The sequence below is a fragment of the Elephas maximus genome, chromosome 5 (genome assembly GCF_024166365.1).
Source record: "Elephas maximus indicus isolate mEleMax1 chromosome 5, mEleMax1 primary haplotype, whole genome shotgun sequence".
Classification (NCBI taxonomy): Eukaryota; Metazoa; Chordata; class Mammalia; order Proboscidea; family Elephantidae; genus Elephas; species Elephas maximus.
This window is the reverse complement of record NC_064823.1, coordinates 54,584,373-54,603,672: the sequence shown is the minus strand read 5'-3', so window position 1 is coordinate 54,603,672 and position 19,300 is coordinate 54,584,373.

Genomic DNA, 19,300 nt, shown 5'->3' with positions numbered 1-19,300 from the left:
GTCTTCCAAACTTCTTAGCATAGACGAGTGAGTGCTTTCAGTGTTGCTTCTGTTTGTCGAAACATCTGAATTGGTATTCCATTAATTCCTGGAGCCTTGTCTTTCACCAGTGCCTTCAGCCCAGCTTGGACTTCTTCCTTCAAGAAGTACTATGGTTTTTGATCATATACTGCCTCCTGAAATGAGTGAATGTCAACCGAATCTTTTTGGTATAGTGACTCCTTATTTTTTTTTTTTTATAGTCCTTCCACCTTCTTTTGATGCTTCCTGCGTCATTCAGTATTCTGCCTGGAGAATCCTTCACTATTGCAACTCGAGGTTTGAATTTTTCTCCCATTTTTTCAGCTTGAGAAATGCCGAGCATGTTCTTACCTTTTGGGTTTCTAACTCCAGCACTTTGCACATTCCATTATAATACTTTGCTTTCTCAAGCCACCCTTTGAAACCTTCTATTCAGCTCTTTGATTTCATCATTTCTTCCATTCCCTTTAACTACTTTACATTCAAGAGCAAGTTTCAGAGTCGCTTCTGATATTCATTTTGGTCTTTTTTTTTTTTCTGTCTGTTTACTGACCTTTTGTTTTCTTTGTGTATGATGTCTTTGATGTCACCCCACAACACATCTGCTCTTCTATTATAAGTGTTCAACACGTCAAATCTGTTCTTGAGATGATCTCTAAATTCAGGTGGCATGTACTCAAGGTTGTACTTTGGCTCTCATGGACTTGTTTTAATTTTCTTCAGCTTCAACTTGTACTTGCATATGAGCAGTTTATTGTGTGTTCTGCAGTTGGCCCCTGGCCTTGTTCTGACTGATAATATTGAGCTTTTCCATTGTCTCTTTCCACAGATGTAGTCAATTTGATTCCTGTGTATTCAGTCCAGTGAGGTCCCCGTGTATGCTCACCCTTTATGTTGTTGACAAAAGGTATTTCCAATGAATAAGTTGTTGGTCTTGCAGAATTCTGTCATGTGATCTCCTATGTCATTTCTATCACCAAGGCTGTATTTTCCAAGTACTAATCCTTCTTGTTTCTTTCCAACATTCATTCGCATTCCAATCACCAGTAATTATCAATGCATCTTGATGGCATGTTTGATCAATTTCAGACTACAAAAGTTGGTAAAAATCTTCAGTTTCTTCATCTTTGGCCTTAGTGGTTGGTGGCTAAATTTGAATAGTAGTTATATTAACTGGTCTTCCTGTAGGCGCATGAATAATATCCTATTACTGACAGCATTGTACTTCAGGATAGATCTTGACAATGAATGCGATACCCTTCCTCTTCCATTTGTCATTCCCGGGATAGTAGGCCATATGATTGTAAATTCAAAATGGCCAATGCCAGTCCATTTTAGTTCACTAATAACTAGGATATCAATCTTCAAGCCTTCAATTTCATTTTTGACAACTTCAGTTTTCTGTTCTGCATTTCCCCCCTTTTAATCAGGAATTTTCCATAGAATCTTTGATCAAAACATTCAGTAATGGTAGCTGGGCACCATCCAGTCACATGGCAAAGGAGGCAGTTGTTCATGGGGGTAATTAGCCACACATTCCATTTCATCCTCCTATTCCTAACTCTCCTTCTTCCTCTGTTGTTCTGGGTGAAAACAGACCACTTGTTGTGCCTTGGATGGCCACTTGCAAGCTTGTAAAACCCCAGGCACTACACAACAAACTAGGAAGCAGAACAGAAGCACTAAACACGTTCTTAAGCCAATTAACTGGGATGTCCCATGAAACCCTAAACCTCCAAACCAAGGAACCAAATCCTATGAGGTGTTTGGTTGTACATAAGCAGCCTCAGCACCTACTCCTTTTTTTTGTTGTTGTTATCGTTGTAAATATATCTATTACACAACTTTTGCCAATTCAAGTTTTTACAGGTGTACAACTTATTGACAAAAATTACATTAATTGGCTATGCAATCCTACTCTGAATCAATGAGAGAATTTTATTCATTTTGAGAAATAATTCCTGTATGCTGTTGGACACTAGTAAAAGGGAAGTATCTGACCATGGGGTATGTCTTAGTTATCTAGTGCTGCTCTAACAGGAATGCCACAAGTGGATGGTTTTGACAAACAGAAATTTATTCTCTCACAATCTAGGAGGCTAGAAGTCTGAATTGAGGGTGCCAGCTCCAGGTGAAGGCTTTCTCTTTCCATTGGCTCTGAGGGAAGTTCCTTGTCATCAATCTTTCCTGGTCGAGGAACTTCTCAGAGTAGGGACTCCAGGTCCAAAAGGCACGCTATTTTCCTGGCTCTTGTTTCCGGTGGTATGAGGTCCCCTGTATCCCTGCTTACTTCTCTTTTTTATATCTCAAAAGATATTGGCTTAAGACACAACCTAATCTTGTAGATTGAGTCCTTACTCATTAACATAACTGCTGCTAATCCCACCTCATTAGCATATAGAGGTAGGATTTACAACACATAGGAAAATCACATCAGATGGTAAAATGATGTACACTCACAATATTGGGAATCATGGCCTAGCCAAGTTGACACACACTTTTGGGAGACACAATTCAATCCATAACAGGGTATTGAGAGGCCATATGCCAAAACTACCTAAAATGAGCTGGGTTCTGTTAGTCAAAAGGTCAGGCAGGCATACCAACAATCCACTGTGAGTTGAAAATGGTACATCGGGGATGGAGCATATGCAGGACTAGAGAGCACAAGCAGGTTCTGCAGCTCTCCCTTCAGTTCATTCCTCTGGCTCTTTGAGGAATGGTCAGCTAATGAAGGAGGAAAAGCTGAACCTTGAATCATAGCTGGGTCAGCTCAATATGTGGGTGCAAGCAGAAAATAGAAACTTAACTACAGCCCTGCATAGGTGTGGCCTTGAAAAACACTAATGAAATTCCTCCCAATGGGTTGACAGTGCACTGGATCCTCTGCTTTATGTGGAAAGATTAGTAGCCCAGGGTTAGAATACGTAAATTCATGAACAGTAACAAATGGATTGGCTGACTGAATGGGCTGATTTCTAAAGGTAGAGATATTATAAGATTGTAATCAAGTAGGTCTAAGGTAGAACATGTGTATGAACATATGTGAGCACAAAGTATGAAGATATTTGTATTACATGTTTACGTCCACTAGAGAACATCTATCAAGGAAGGGACACTAAACAAACAAGAAAACGAAATGACTTGGCCACTTGACGTCTTTAGCTACCTCAGTGCTTGCATAATGGGTGCACGGATCAAATAGCCATAGTGGCAGGGGAAGGAGACTGTGCATGGGCCCAGAAATATGAATTTCACTCACCAAGGTTGAACTAGCTACTGCCACTATCAAACTCCAGTTTAGCTGAGGTAATTGACTCCAATCATCAGGTGGAGATAGGATGCCATTCCATAGTTGGGGCAGAGAGGAATATGCTTGATGCCCAGGCAATCCATTTAGGTGCCTCGTGGTGTTTCCTTGCCCAATTTTGATGGCAAATGGACAAGTACAGAAACGCTGGCCTAAGAAGGACATAACGTCTAGTGAGTCAGAACCCACAGTGACAAGGATATGGTCCAAACTACCAGGCAAGCTACCAAGACCAGCAAAAGTGCTCTTTGAGGGTGAGAAGAATGTTGAGTAGAGAGTGGAAGAGGAAAATTATGAGTATCAGTTGCAGCCCTGTGATCAGGTGCTATGGCAACTCCTCCTAATAATCTTCCTTTTCTAAATGTCCCCTAGGAAAACAGGTCTGCTGGAATCTGGAGGAGATGTTCCAAAATGTATATACAGAAGTGAATCTGACCCACTTCTATGAAGTAGGCAAATATATAATGATCAAAGCTTACTATTGGTTACCAGAGGTGGGAGAAAGGGGGGACAGAGGATTCATTGCTTAGGGGGTACTGTTTCTGTTACTAGTGGTGGAATAATTTGGGAAAGAATAGTAGCAATGGTTGCACAACATGATGAAAGCAGTCAATGTCATTGAATTGTACCTGTAAAAACTGTTGAATTGGCAGATGTTATATATATTTTTACCACAATTTAAAAAGAAGAAGTGGATCTGAGTGGCCCAAGGAGAAAATGGCTATGGACACTCTGATGAGCCACCAAGATTCTCCTTCAATGAATGACTTGTCGCCGTAAACTCTGGGTCAAAGTCCTACCTTCCAGGGAACCCAACCAGCAATAATCAATGAACATAGATAATATTTAAAATTTTTGAATGGTTTTAATTTGGTATATGAGTGTGTGTCATGGATTGAATTGTGTTCCCCCAAAATATACGTCAACTTGGCTAAGCCATGATTTCCAGTAGTAGGGATTTTGCCGCATTTTGTGATCTGTTGTAATTATCCTAACTAAAACCAAACCAAACCCAGTGCCGTCGAGTCAATTCTGACTCATAGCGACCCCATAGGACAGAGTAGAACTATCCCATAGAGTTTCTAAGGAGCTCCTGGCAGATTCGAACTGCCGACCTTTTGGTTAGCAGCCATAGCATTTAACCACTGCACCACCAGGGTTTCCTGTAATTATCCTATGTGTTGTAAACCCTGACCTCTGTGATGCTAATGAGGCTGGATTAGAGGCAGTTATGTTAATGAGCCAGGACACAATTTACAGGATTAAGTTGTATCTTTTGTCAATCTCTTTTGACATATAAAAGAGAGAAAAGAGTAAAGAGAGGGACCTTATTACCACCAAGAAAGAGTGAGCCAGAAGCAGAGCACGTCCTTTGGACCTGGGGTCCCTGCGCTGAGAAACTCCTAGTCCCAGGGAGACTGATAACAAGGACCTTCCCCCAGAGCCAACAGAGAGAGAAAGCCTTCTCCTGGAGCTGGAGCCCTGAATTTGGACTTCTAGCCTCCTAAACTGTGAGAGAATAAATTTCTCTTTGTTAAAACCATCCATTTATGGTATTCCTGTTATAACAGCACTAGATAAGTAAGACTGTGGAAGAACGCCTATGTTTAGTACGTTTTAAAATAACTGTTTTTTAAAGATGTACCTGCGTTTGAATTGACCCAAAAAGTTTATGACAAAATTACAATTTATGAATAAATGGGAAAATATACTATAGCATAACTCTGAGTACATATATTAAGCCAAATATATGAACCAAAGGGTGATAGGTATTAAGTTGTGATGTGACACATCTGGCAACTTAAACTGGGATTTCCCTGTTTTTTCCTAAACTACTATATCAAGAATTCGTATGTCCTAACCAAAGAGATTATTACTGTTATTTAGGCTAATGAGCCCTGGTGGCAGGACGGTTAAGCGCTAGGCTGCTCCATGAGAGAAAGACGTGATGTCTTAGGCTGTGTTCTCTAGCAAAACTAGTAAAGCAGCACAGGCTGCAAAGACTCATGATTCCCAAGATCAGCAGGCAAGAAGACAGGTAAGCTGCTAGCTCAAGTCCCAAGAACCAGAGGTCACAGGAGCCAGCTGTAGGATCTGGATGGAGTAAAAGCCCAGTGAGCCTTCCCAGAAAGTCCACTTATATTCAATGTAGGCCACACCCCCAAGGCACGGCCCTTAAACTGATTGGCTACACACAGTAGATCTCATCATGGAGGTGATCATATCATCATACGACTACCAAACTACATCATAACTGCCAAACCACTGAAAATCATGGTCCAGCCAGGTTGACACACGACCTTAACAATCACACATGGAGATCTGCTCCTGGAAAAATTATAGCCTGGAAAACCCTATGCAGCAATTCTACTCATCATATGAGGTCACTATGAGTCAAAAATAGACTCAACAACATCTGACAACAACGACAATATTTAGGATAATACAGTTTGAGAATGTAGCTGAGTATTATACTCGGATGGATGGTTAGCTTACTCATTTCTATATTTGGATATGCTAAAATTTTGAAAATATATTCTACATATTACTTATAACATCCTTTCTATTTTTGCTTCATATGAGAACAGATAGAAATTCAGCATTCAAACTGACCCTATTGTCCCCCACCCCTACCACCAAGGCCAGACTTATGTGACATTAGAATATTCATCTAAAAATAGAATCTGGGAACTTATGGTGGAGTTGGACTCTTACTCACATTGAATTCTTACAAGGAGAGGAAGGAGGGAAAGAAAGTAAGAAGGAGAGAAAAAATAAATTATGTATCAAATATACAGAAAATTGCAAACACTAATGTAACAAATGCCATGTACTCAGTACTCAGATTTAACAGATCTTACCCTTTTGCTATATCTGCTTCAGACTTTTTTTTGACATTTTATTTTGTAAGAAATTATTAGCTCATGTGTGAGCCAGAGAGCTAGAGAGGAGAGCAGAGCAGCTTCCAGAAAAGGGGAAGGAGTGATTTGCTGCCAAGAAGCTACGTATGTCTACTATAGAAGAAAAACTACGACAAGTGCTTAAGATCATACATAGATGGGTAATTAAACAGATTGATCAACCTAGACGTTATAAAGATGAATAAGCTATAACAACAATAGAATACAGACTAAAGTACATTCTGAAAGAACAATATGAAAAATACATCAACAATTTCTACATGTACTATTTGTATATATTCCTGTATTAACTGGTTATCTCTGGGGAATGTGTAGAGGGAAAAGGTTATAAGGATATTTTCACTTCCTGTGTTTCCATTGTGTTTGAAAATTTTATGAGTACGTGTACATTTGTAGTATTTCAAAACTTATAAACAAATAGCAAACAAAGATAGAAGACCCAAGATTCCTTAAAAGTCTTTTAAGCAGCTGTAATAAGAAGATATTATATATACTGGGAAACTAACAGGGTGTCATGTGTAATGAAAAACAGACTAGAATCCACAGAATGTAATGGTCACAGATTCTGAGATTTGAATTGAAGAGAGAATAGCTGTTGTACTCTCTGGGAGAAGAGTATCTGCAAGAGAAATAATACCCAAGCTGATGAAATTGGTAAGGTACTGATATGAGGTCACAAAGTGCAAATGAGTCTAAATAGATAAGAAAGAAAAATAGGCGATTAGAGAAATCCAACGCAAGAGAAAATTGGATAGGAATAGTATAAATATTTCTAAGGCCTAGGTTGTTGAGCCCTGTAACCAAGAATTTAAAAAATAATAGCAAATGGGGAGGGATTGGGAGGCGCAGGGGGCAGGTGAATTTAAATGGTTTGTGGAGCTAAAAGCAAGGCATATTGCAAAGCAATAAGTCTTCCTGAGGGTCCCAGTGAGAATGGGAGGAGAAAATGTAATGTATTGTCTGCTTAGGTAGAACTTGACATTTGTTTTAACAAATTAAAAATTGCCAGCTGCTACTCTAAATGAAGATAGAAATTGTCTTAAAGCAAATCTTTCTTCTGAGAAGAATCACTGGAGTGGCTGTTCTTAGTCATGTAAACGTAAGAACATAGGCACCCCTTGCCCTTTATTTTGTGGCTTGACAAACGCAGCCCTTCCTAATATCTCTTGGTATGCAAATTTTCATAGGAAGTGAGGAGCCTACTGGGTGGAAACAGTCAAGACCTTGACCCTTCCTCTTTTTGCATTCCAATTTATGAGAATCTCTCTAATAGATTGAGGTGATCCCAACTGATAACCTCTGGCATAAAAAACAAGAATTATATTTAGTAATTATATATAATTAATTATATATAATTAAGGAAAGGGGGGACTCTGAGGTAGTGACCAAGCCCTATGTGACATAGCATTGCCACTGATGTGGAAGCTTTTCCCCACCCCCACTTTATATCTTACTTGTCTTAGAGCATGTATTGCTGAATGTAAGTTAAAATGCTACAGCTTTGCAGGCCCAAACCTAGCGTGACCTGTGCTGCATCTGGACCAGTAAGTGTATCTTGGTTGCAGTAGGAGACAAAAATCCTAACTCTCAAATAAGGGCTGTTTTTTTAGTGGACTGGTTCATGTGTCTAATTATTTCTTCAGTATCTAAGCAGTTTGGAATTAGGACAGGCCTCTTTGGACTGAGTAAGTTTCTAGGTATTTTAATAATTCATGGGGAAATGTCAAAACAGAGTCTGTTATTAGGTGCCCTCAAGTCAGCTCCAATTCATAGCAACCTTATGTATAACAGAACAAAATATTGGGTTTGTCCTGTGCCATCTTCATGATCATTGATATGTTTGAGTCCATTGTTATTGCTGTTGTGTCAATCCATCTCATTGAGAGTTTCCCTCATTTTTGTTGACCTTCTACTTTGTTGTTGTTGTTAGTTGCCCTTGAGTTGATTCCGACTCATGGGGATCCCATGTGTTCAGGGTAGAACTGATTCATAGGGTTTTCAAGACTACGGCCTTTCAGATGCAGATCACCAGGTATGTCTTCCAAGGAGCCTCTGGGTGGGTTCAAACTGCCACCTTCGGGCCAGTAGTCAAGCACTTAATTGCCCTGCTTTACCAACTATGATGTACTTTTCTAGTGATCGGTCTTTCTTTATGACGCGTCCAAAGTAAGCTATCCGATGTTTCGCCATCCTCACTTTTGTGATTGTATTTCTTCTAAGACTGATTTGTTTGCTCTTCTGTCAGTCCACAGTATATTCAATATTCTTTGCCAATTCTATAGTTTGAATGCATCAGTTTCAGAAAGAGAGCCTATTCTCCCAATAATCAGTAGAAATTACGTGTCTCAATCAAGACGACCTAGGTAGAATTTTAGGGAGGCACAACTAGGTTATGATTTTATCCAAGAAAAGTAAAACTAAGAGTTTGCAATATTTTCTGCCTGAGGAAAAAAGTGCTTAACAAAGGGAGTGGGGGTTGTCTATCATCTGTAAAATGAAAATCCAGAAAAATTTGCCTGTGGGTTGTCTGCATTGCTCATGGCCCTGGAACACAAATGTGGTAGCTAACCTAAGAGCCAAGAATCTCCCTATATCAGACTAAAAGAGTTGTTGACACTTGTCATTATTTATTAAGACACTTGTCATTTTTGATAGAACAGCCCTATTAAAATTAATCCTGTTAATTGCTGCCAGATGAGTGCTGATAATTACAGATTAAATTGAGTCCCCCCAAATATGTGTTGGAATCCTGAACTGTACACCTGTGGGTGTAATTCTGTTTGGAAATAGAACTTTCTTTGCTATGTTAATTAGATCATATCTGAGTAGGATCGGTTCTAAATCGAATCACTCCTGAGTTATAAAAAGAGCAGATTAGACACAGAGCATATGACCATGGGGGAAGACAGATACCATGTGAGGATTGCCAGGGAACCAAGGAAGTTGGGGCTACTGACATGGTCAAGACCCTGATTGGACTTTTAGCCTCCAGAACTGTGAGAAAATATATTTATTTCTGTTCTTTAAAGCCACCTGCTTGTGGTATTTCTGTTAGGGCAGTACTAGGAAACTAAGACACAGATGAAGATAAAAGGAGTTCAGAACAGTACTAATCTCCTTTCACCGTACATGTTTCTTTTCCTGAATTCTTTATCCTGGTTAATGACAAAATTATCCTCCAATCACTAGTTTCTTATAAATCTTGCCATAATTCTTCCAATGATCTATCATCCTCCACATCTAAAATCACCAAGTTCTAACAATTTTTCCAACATTCTCAAATACCCCCTTTCCTCTTCATTTTCACTGTCTTAGTATAGTCAACTTCTATAGCTTTGTCTGCCTAGCTCAGCATTCTTTTTCTGAAACAGCAATTCTCTTCTTTTGGGGACCTACTCCTTTCCTTCTCTAACCACGTAGTCCTATTGGGGGCCTTCTCAGAGTTCCTTTTACTCCATCCACAAGTAGAGGCACATGACTCAGGATAGGAAGTTAAAAAGGGAGCCATGACTAAAAGGGTACATTCAGAACCTTGGCCTTATGCAAGTCAAGCTTATTGTATTTGGTCATGGTGGAAGACTCCCCAACACTGGTCCCTCCCCAAATGATTAGTCTAAGTCAGGGTCTTAGTTACCCAGTGCTACTGTAGCAGAAAATGCCACAAGTGAGTGGCTTTAAAAAATAGAAAATTATTTTCTCACAGTTTTGGACACTAGGGGTCCAAATCAGGGCATTAGACTCTAGGGGAAGGCATTTCTTGGTGTTTCTTGATGTATCTTTACATGGTGTCTGAGAAACACTGGTCTAGGTTATTTAAATATTACGTAATCTTACAATCCTATTACCTTTTCAATTGGTAGGTTTACGACAGGGCTGGTCTCCCAACCTGATCAATGTGGATGTCCACTAGATGGCTTCTGGGAAGCCAAGAGATCAGCAGTTTGAATCTACCAGCCGCTCCTTGGAAATCCTGTGGGGCAGTTCTACTCTGTCCTAAAGGGTCACTGTAAGTCAGAATTGACTCGATGGCAATGTGTTTGGTTTTTGGTTTTTTAGGAAAGTGATCTGGAAGAGAGACAGCCTTTCTCTTGCTAGAAGTTATTGTATCTGCATATGAGTACTTAAACTGCTGCAGCCCTCTGGTTGACCATAATGGAAGAAGCTTTGGGATAAAGCTAATACGGAGAGAGAAATGTAGGAATATAAAATAGAGAGATGGAAAAAATTTGCATCTTTATGTATTGAGCTGATGATTTCCCTGCATGCAACTATGGTAATCTTGTCTTTGTACAACCAGTTTTCGAGTATATATTTATATACTTGAAATTTGAATTTTTTTATATATATTAAAAAATACGCATGTACCCAGATTGGAATATACTATGTATACAACCAATACCTAACCTGTTGCTATCAAGTCGATTACAACTCATAGTGGCCTTACAGACAGAGTAGACCTGACTTGCAGGGTAGGGTTTCCAAGGAGGGGCTGGTGGATTCGAACTGCCAACATTTTGGTTAGCAGCTATAGCTCTTAACCACTGCATCACCAGGGCTCCATGATTTTGATAGATGTTGTAAAATGTGTTGGGCAGAGGTTGAACTAGTTAGTACTGTCCTTAGTAACTTACACAACCCTCACAAATAAAGTAACTTAACAAACTGTGCTTTGCTAATTTTATGAAATATGGTATCGTAGCTTTAATTTGTATGTCTCTTATTATGCGTAAGGTTGAGTATTTCTTCATATATTTAATAATCGTAATTTCTTATTTTATTAAATGTCTGTGCATGTCTTTGCTCAATATTCTATTGAGTTGATAGGGCATTTTATTATTGATTTTGGAAGTTCATTATGTACTAATGAAATTATCCCTTTGTGATACAAATTGCAAATAATATTCTCAGTTTATGGTTTGTCATTTTTCTTAGCTTTTGGTGGTTTTTCCCATGTAAAAAATTAAAAAAATATACTTTTAATAATATTGTGTTTTCAGTGAACGTTTACACAGGAAATTTGATTCCCGTTTGACAATTTCTATGCATGTCGTTCAGTGACATTAGTTTCATTTTTCACATTGTGTCAATACTCTCAGTAATTGTGTTCTGGTTGTCCCGTTTCCAGCACTCCCTGCCCCCTGTCTTCTCATCCTTGCTTTAGAGTAATTGTTAACCCTTTGGTCTCATATAGTTTTTTTTTTTAAATGGGGCCCTGTACTGATGAGTAATAGCCTTTATTTTGTGTGCCAATCAGTTATTTTGCTAAAAGGCGAACTCAGGGTACAGTTTCAGCTCAAGGTTTAAAGAATATCTCAGAGTGATAGTCTCAGGGAGTCTTCCAGTTTCAACTGGTCCAGTAAATTAATCTGTAAAACCTTTAAGAATTTTAGTTCTGTTACACATTTTTCTCCCATTCTATCAGGGTCCATCTATTGTGGCCCTGAAGAGAACAGTCAGTAGTCATCTAGTTCTGGTCTCAGTGTAGATGAGGCTGTGGTTTGTGTAGGCTGTTAGACTGGTAGACTAATTTTGTCTCTGAGACTTTGGTTTCCTTCTTTCTCTTTTGCTCATAATGAGTAGAGACCAATAGCTGAATCTTAGGTGGCCGCTTAAATTTTTTTAATGTGATTAATTTTATCAGTCTTATCTTTATGGCTTCTGAGTTTATTTCATAATTAGGATGCTCTATTCTACTCTGAATTTTTTTTATTATTCTTTATGTAGTCATGTTTTTATACCTTAAATCTTTGAATTATTTACAATTGTTTTGGTATAATGTATTATATAAGAGTTCAACTTAATTTTTTTCTAGACTATTATCCAGAATACCATGTTTTCTTTTCTTTCTTTTAGTTAATTTACTTATTTATTATTGCAGAAAATTTTTCCATTTATATCTATGAGCAATTCTATCCAAGTCTATTTTTTGTCCAAAAAATATTGTTGGCAAATTCTCCTTGACTCCCCACTTTCTTTACCTGCAAACTGTTAAATGCTTCTGTAATATTAGCATTGTGGAATGAGTGTCTTCTCTTTCTCATAATAATCACTAAATCATACTGTGAGTAGGTAGTATGTATGACCCTAGCTTCTGGAGCCAGAATGTCTAGTTGAGTTCTGTCTCTAATTAGCTGTGTGCCCTTGGGTTTAACGTAACTTCTCTGTGCCTCGGTTTCCTTATCTGTAAAATGAGACCGTTGTGAGGATTGAGTTAATGTTTGTAACATGTTTGAAATGTGCTTGGCACATAGTCAAGGTTCTGCAAGTATTGGCTATTATATCCTCCTGCTGCATGGGAGACAGAGAGAGAGGGCTGAGGTCATGAACAGCTTGAATACTGTGAGTCTTGGGCTTCTGATTTGGGTATGAACCCAGGCAGCCTTCCTCAAGGATTGTACTCTTAACCTCTAATATTAACTGCCTCTCTTTAAAAAAATTCCAGTATTGTTCAAATTCTTCTGCATCTGGAAGACACGTCTCAAAATTAAAAAAAAAAAAAAAAAAAACACACCACACATTATTTTAATATTTTTATTTGAAAAATGCTAAACGTATAGAAAAGTAGTTAAAAATAACATAATGAGCTCCATTTACCCATCACCCAACTTCAACTGTTATCAACTTATGGCCTTCAAATTTCTTGATATGAGGTTGGAACCCTTGGCCGGTTTCCACACAGATGATGTTATTGCCCCTTCTCTTTGCTTATATTGTTTAATTTAGGAGAGGGAGGATCTGTGGACTTGTACCTATTCCTTCAGATTTCCTGTAACTCTTATACCCAATACTTGAGGTATCCTGATTTAGCTGCTTTTCTTGCAACTATAACAAGTTAGGCTGTTATATCTGTCCCACCCTATTTCTACTGTAATTGCCCTACTTGAGACCTTCATCTGTTTCATCTAAATTATTGCAATAGCAGCCTAAGTGGTCTTCCTGTTAAGACCTCTATATGCAGTCAACTGTTCACCCTGCCAAAAGATTATTCTTCTTATATCACAAGCCTAATTATGGCACTCAATTCAGAAGCCAAACGATTGCTTTCAGTTACTCACAGAATAAAATTCATATTGTCTTTTATCCACCAGGAATCTGAGGTGAGGCTTTTCATCTGTTCACTGCAGCACCTTTTACCATACACTCTATCTCCTCAAGGGGCAGTGGTTCAAGTGGTAGAATTCTCACCGTCTGTGTGGAAGACTCAGGTTCAATTCCCGACCAATGCACCTTAAGTGCATTGCAGCCACCATTCATCCGTAGACGCTTGCGTGTTGCAATGATACCAAACAGGTTTCAGTGGAACTTCCAGACTAGGAAGAAAAGTCCAGTGATCTACTTCTGAAAAATCAGCCAATGAAAACCCTATAGAACACAGCTGATCTGATCCTATTATGCGTGTGGTCACCATGAGTAGGGGCTGACTTGACTAACAACATATTTCCTTAACTTTAAGATGCCATTGATTATAAGACCTATTGTTGATATAACAGCAGCTTTTGGGTCAGGGACAAAGGGCCATGGTCAAACCCAAATATCATGATAAGAAAGATTACAATTTCAGAATTATTAAAATGTAAAGACATATTAAGTAGTTCCTGGAATCACAGATACAGCATTAGGGTAACAGCAAGAAATGTATGGCATATTAAAGTGGGTAATCAGAAGAAAGCTTAATAAGGAAATTATTTAAGACATGGGCAAAGTTTAGGGAGCCCACAAGGCATGGTGCAATATTCCAAGACTAGCTCTGAGGCATGAGTGGGAGGGCTTTTACAACCTCCAAGTCTGAGAGAGGAAAGAGCAGTTACCAGAACCGCAAGAGGGAAGAATGTGGAGCAGGACTCTAAACAAGAGCTGTGACCTTTAGTAGAGGAACCAAGCCATGGAAACTTGGCAGGGAGGAGACCAGGGGAATTAATATCCCTGCTTCCCTCTCTACCCCACCGTCCTGTCTTCCAGTTATCTGCACTCAACTGCAAGCCAGAGGATAAGCAAGTCCACTGATGCAGGTAAGCTTTCCAGGGCACAGAGCACAATGGAACAGAGTGGAGCATAGTGGAGAGGGGACCCAAAGGGGTAAATGGGAGATACCTGGCACATTCTCCAGCCCATCTTAACTCACAGACTAGGCTTCTGCATATCTGTATATTTGCAGCTTTGCTGTTGGCATGAAGTTTTTTCTAGCCTTCTCCATGAAGCCTTTTCTGACTTCTTTAGTTGATTTTCCCTCCAATGTGTTCCCACACAACTCCACTTAAAATGTGTAAACATTACACTTTACTAAGAGCTGTGTATGAATTGGTCTTCCCTGATATGTTATAAACTCCTCATGGTAAGGGGTATTTTACAATCATCTTGTTTCCCCTAGCCCTGGAAACACATAGATCCACCTGTCACAGTGTCTTCTACACAGAAACAAAAATTGTAGAGCTGAAAAGATTTCTATCTTGACTTATTTTTTTGATTTCCCTGTCTGGGTTGACTTCTGATTGCTCTGCCCAGTGTTCTAGTCTTGAGCCGATACCTGATATTATTGATTTTCTAACCAAAGAACTCCCTTTAGTATTTCTTGTAGTTTTGGTTTGGTTTTTACGAATTCCCGAAACTTCTGTTTATCTGGAAATGTCCTAATTTCACCTTCATATTTGAGAGGCAGTTTTGCTGGATATATGATTCTTGGCTGGCAATTTTTTTCCTTCAGTTTTTTAGGTAAGTCATCCCATTGCCTTCTTGCCTGCATGGTTTCTGCTGAGTAGCCCAGCTTATTCTTTTTGACTCTCCTCTGTAGGTGACTTTTCATTTATCACCAGCTGCTCTTAAAATTCTCTCTTTATCTTTGGTTTTGGCAAATTTGATTATATCTTGGTGACTTTCTTTTAACATCTACCTTATGTGGAGTTCAATGAGCATCTTGGATAGATATCTTCTCATCTTTCACAATATCAGGGAAGTTTTCTGCCAACAAATCTTCAACAATTCTCTCTGTATTTTCTGTTATCCCTCCTTGTTCTGGTACTTCAATCACTCGTAGGTTATTTCTCTTGATAGAGTCCCACATGATTCTTGTTTCTTCTTTTTTTAAAAATTCTTTTATCAGATTTTTCTTCAAATATATTAGTGCCAAGTGCTTTATCTTCAAGTTCACAACTTCTGCCTTCCACTTGCTCAATTCTGCTTCTCTGACTTTCTATTGAGCTGTCTACTTCTGTAATTTTATTGTTAATCTTCTGAATTTCTGATTGCTGTCTGTCTATGGATTTTTCCAGCTTATTAAACTTTTCATTATGTTCCTGAATAACCTTTTTAATTTCTTCAATTGCTTTATGTGTGTGTTCCTTGGCTTGTTCTGTGTATTGCCTCATTTCCTTCCTGATGTCGTGAAGGGTTCTGTACATTAATCTTTTGTATTCTGCCTCTGGTAATTCCAGGAAGGCACTTTCTTCTAGAAGATCCATTGATTTTTTGTCTTGAGAGCTTGTTGAGGCGATCATGGTCTGTTTCTTTATGTGACTTGATATTGACTGTTGTCTCCGAGCCATCTATAAGTTATTGTATTAGTTTACTTTATGTTTGCTTTCTGTGTCATAGCTTCTTGCTTTGTTTTGTTTTGATACACCCGAATGGGTTGCTTGAGTGAGCTAGCTTGACGATTTTCACCTTTGGAGCTCTGATGTCCTGTGCCCAGCTAGCTAGAGCTGTTATCAGGTCTATCAGTCTAGGAGTCTATTCACTTTTCTTGTATGAATTCAGCTCAGGTGTCCAGGTACCTGATCATGAAGTGTGTGGTACAGGCTCTGTCCTACAGTCTTAGGGGGCAGGGGTGATTGGTGTAGGTACCGGTGTCTGGTTGCAGCAGGGGATCACACTCTGAACCAGGCAGGGGGCTGAGAATCGTCCCCCACATGTCTCTGAGGAAAGCATGTCCCTGTTGCCTAGAGCATACAGGTGGGTGGGTTCTGCAGATGGACCATGGGCACCCAATGTTTTTGGTTGTAAGGACTGGGAGGTACCAGTTATTCTCGGACCCCTGTCATGGGTGGCTGGGTGACCTGAGTGGAGCTACCAGTCCTTAGGCCCCTGATGTGGGTAGGTGAAGACCCTGTTTAATAGGCAAAGCAATGTCAAATATCAAACACCCACCTCTCTGCTGCACAGCTGAAACAGTTGGAGTCTGCCAACAAGGGTGTATTCTCCTGTAATAGGCCCACACAGGTCCATGTAGAGGGGAAAGGTACTCAAAGTCCACGGACTGTTTATGCCTGGACGGGAGCCGCTTCTGCCCTGAGCTCCCCCGGTTAGTGGAGCTGGCAAATTATCTTTTCCCCCCACTGCAAATTTATTCCTTCTCCAAGTCTGGGAGGATGGCTCTAGGTGCTCAACAGGGCCTGTCTCAGGCCCAGAGAAGTCAGCCACTGAAGCTGGCTTGAGTGGGGTGGCACGGTAAAATATACACAAGTACTTAGCTTTTGCTGAGAGCACTGTTCTTTCTGGTTCCAGAGATGTGAGTAGGCTGTGTGTCTCGCTGCTTCTCCCTGAGGAAACTGCGGCCCAACGCTAGTACCAGCCCGCGGTCGCCGCTCCCGGGAATGGTGCCTGAGGGCTCGTAGCGATTCAGGCCTGGTAACTCCTCTCTGCTTCTGAGCCATCTCTTCTTCCCTCTGCCCCTCAGTTCATTTTCTAAGCTTGCCTTTGATGCTCAGGGCTCCTAGCTTGTGATAAATATACTCGTTTCACCTTTTTTTTCAGGTTTTTGTTGTAAAGAAGGCTTGCCGGAAGCATCTGTCTATTCCACCATCTTGGCTCCGCCTCTGAAAAGATTTCTAGAAACATTTAATGATCTCATTTTATAGACAAAGAAACTGAGTCTTAAATTGGTCTCGGTAAGAGTCCAATACAAATGCTAGTTGAGGTAAAAGTGATGACTCAGTTAAAATGTCAATGAATATCTTCAAGAGGGCTTTGAAAACAAGTGGGAAAAAATTACCTTGTGGAAAACCTATCACCTGTCACCTGAGATACCAACTATGATTTTGATTTTCACTCAGGCCTCACTGCTTTTATAAGAAGGATGAAATAAGCTAATGCATATAAAGTGTCTTAGCAGAGGGCTGGACACATAGTGAACTTAAAAATGGGTACTTGCTCTAACAGGATTATGGTGAGATAACTTTCAAGAATTTAAGTACAAATAAAATATAGAACATCCATAATTGCATGGAATATCCATGAAATGTAATAATGCATACTGTTAAAATGATAACATACATTTGTAGTTCAATAACTATAGAGAACATAGAAAAATGTCTATTGTATATTGCTGAGTAAAAAACTAGGTTATAAAAAGTTATGTATAAAATGATATTATCTTTTTTTTGATTGAGAATTGGCTGGAAACAGACAGGAATTTATGTTGCAGTCTTAAGTCTGAAATTCATAGGACAGGCCAGCAGCCTGGAAATTCAGGCAGGAGTCAAAGCTGTAGTCTTGAGGCAGAATTTCCTCTTCTCCAGGAAATCTCAGTTTTTGCTCTTAAGGTCTTCAAATGATTGGATGAGATTCACCCACATTATCAAGGATAATCTCTTTTATTTAAAGTTAACTGCTTGTAGAAGTTTACTACATCTTCAAAATAACTTTACAGCAACACCTAGATTAGTGTTTGATTGAATAACTGTGTATTTGTTATAGCCTAGTCAAGTTGGGGAAACCCTGGTGGCCTAGTGGTTAAGCGCTATGGCTGCTAACCAAAGGGTCGGCAGTTCAAATCTGCCAGGTGCTCCTTGGAAACTCTAGGGGGTAGTTCTACTCTGGCGTCTAGGGTTGCTATGAGTTGAAATCGACTCGACAGCACTGGGTTTGGTTTGGTTTGGTAGTCAAGATGGCACATAAAGTTAACCATGACAACTAGGTAGTGGATTTCTGGTCCATTTTACTGTTTCAACACTGTTCTGGAATATTTCAATGCTTTACAGCTAGCTAATGTTGTTTTTAAATCATAAGATAAATGTTACTTTCATGTCAAAAGCAAAAACCAATAATGGTAAAGTCACCTCATATAGAAAGGCTCTAGACCAACCTGATTGAACTGTAAAAGATAGAAAGTACTAACATATCTAAAGAAAGAATGTGTGGATATATCCTATGGTGGGGGGACTGGTCAACTATTGAAGCACTGAATGAAAAGAATCCAGAGAAACAAACTTAGATAGTGCCTATCTAAGTATGCGGAGGGAAAATCTTGACCAGTAGAGATATTTTATTGATAAAACCATTCCTTCTGTGTATATGAGTACCTTGGTCACCCTCAGCCTGATGGCATTAAATGATAACAAAAGGGAGAGAGAGAAAAAACAAATACATCATACTAGAAATGAGAAAGTGAATGTACCTTGTCTTTTATTTTTTAAATTTTAACCATAATTTTAAGTTACAAGAAAATTTTACATGTAACTTTATTGTAATCAGTTTGAAAAGGTGCATGATATTAATGATTTTCTAAGAACATCGTTTTGCAAAAAATTTTGAAGACTGCAGCCAAGAAGAGTCATGGCTAAATAGACTAGTAACAACAGAAGAAATCAAGAAGGTGATCAAAGAATTAAGTCTCTCCAAAACACAGGGCTCAAATGGTTTTTTAAATGATAAATTACATCAGGTTTCAGGGAACACATATTATATGTTCTATTTAAGCTTTTCTGGAGCAAATATAAAAAGATGGAAAACATCTCAGTTCACTCTAAGAGGCTAACATAATTCTAATTTCAGAATCACACCAAGACAAAAAATTAAAATTAAATCTACAGAATCACTTAAAAATGGAGGAAGAAGAATTCCAAATAAAATATTTTTTGAAAAATATATCAACTGTGTCTTTTAAAAACCATGGCAAAATAAGATTCATTCCGGCAAAGCAAACTAATGTATTTATTGAAAGTCTATCAATATATGTATGTGTTACATATAAAATTGATCATATTAAAATGTTAAAGGAAAAAGTTCACAAATTCATCTAGATAAATACTGAAAAAATATATTGTTTAAATCCAAT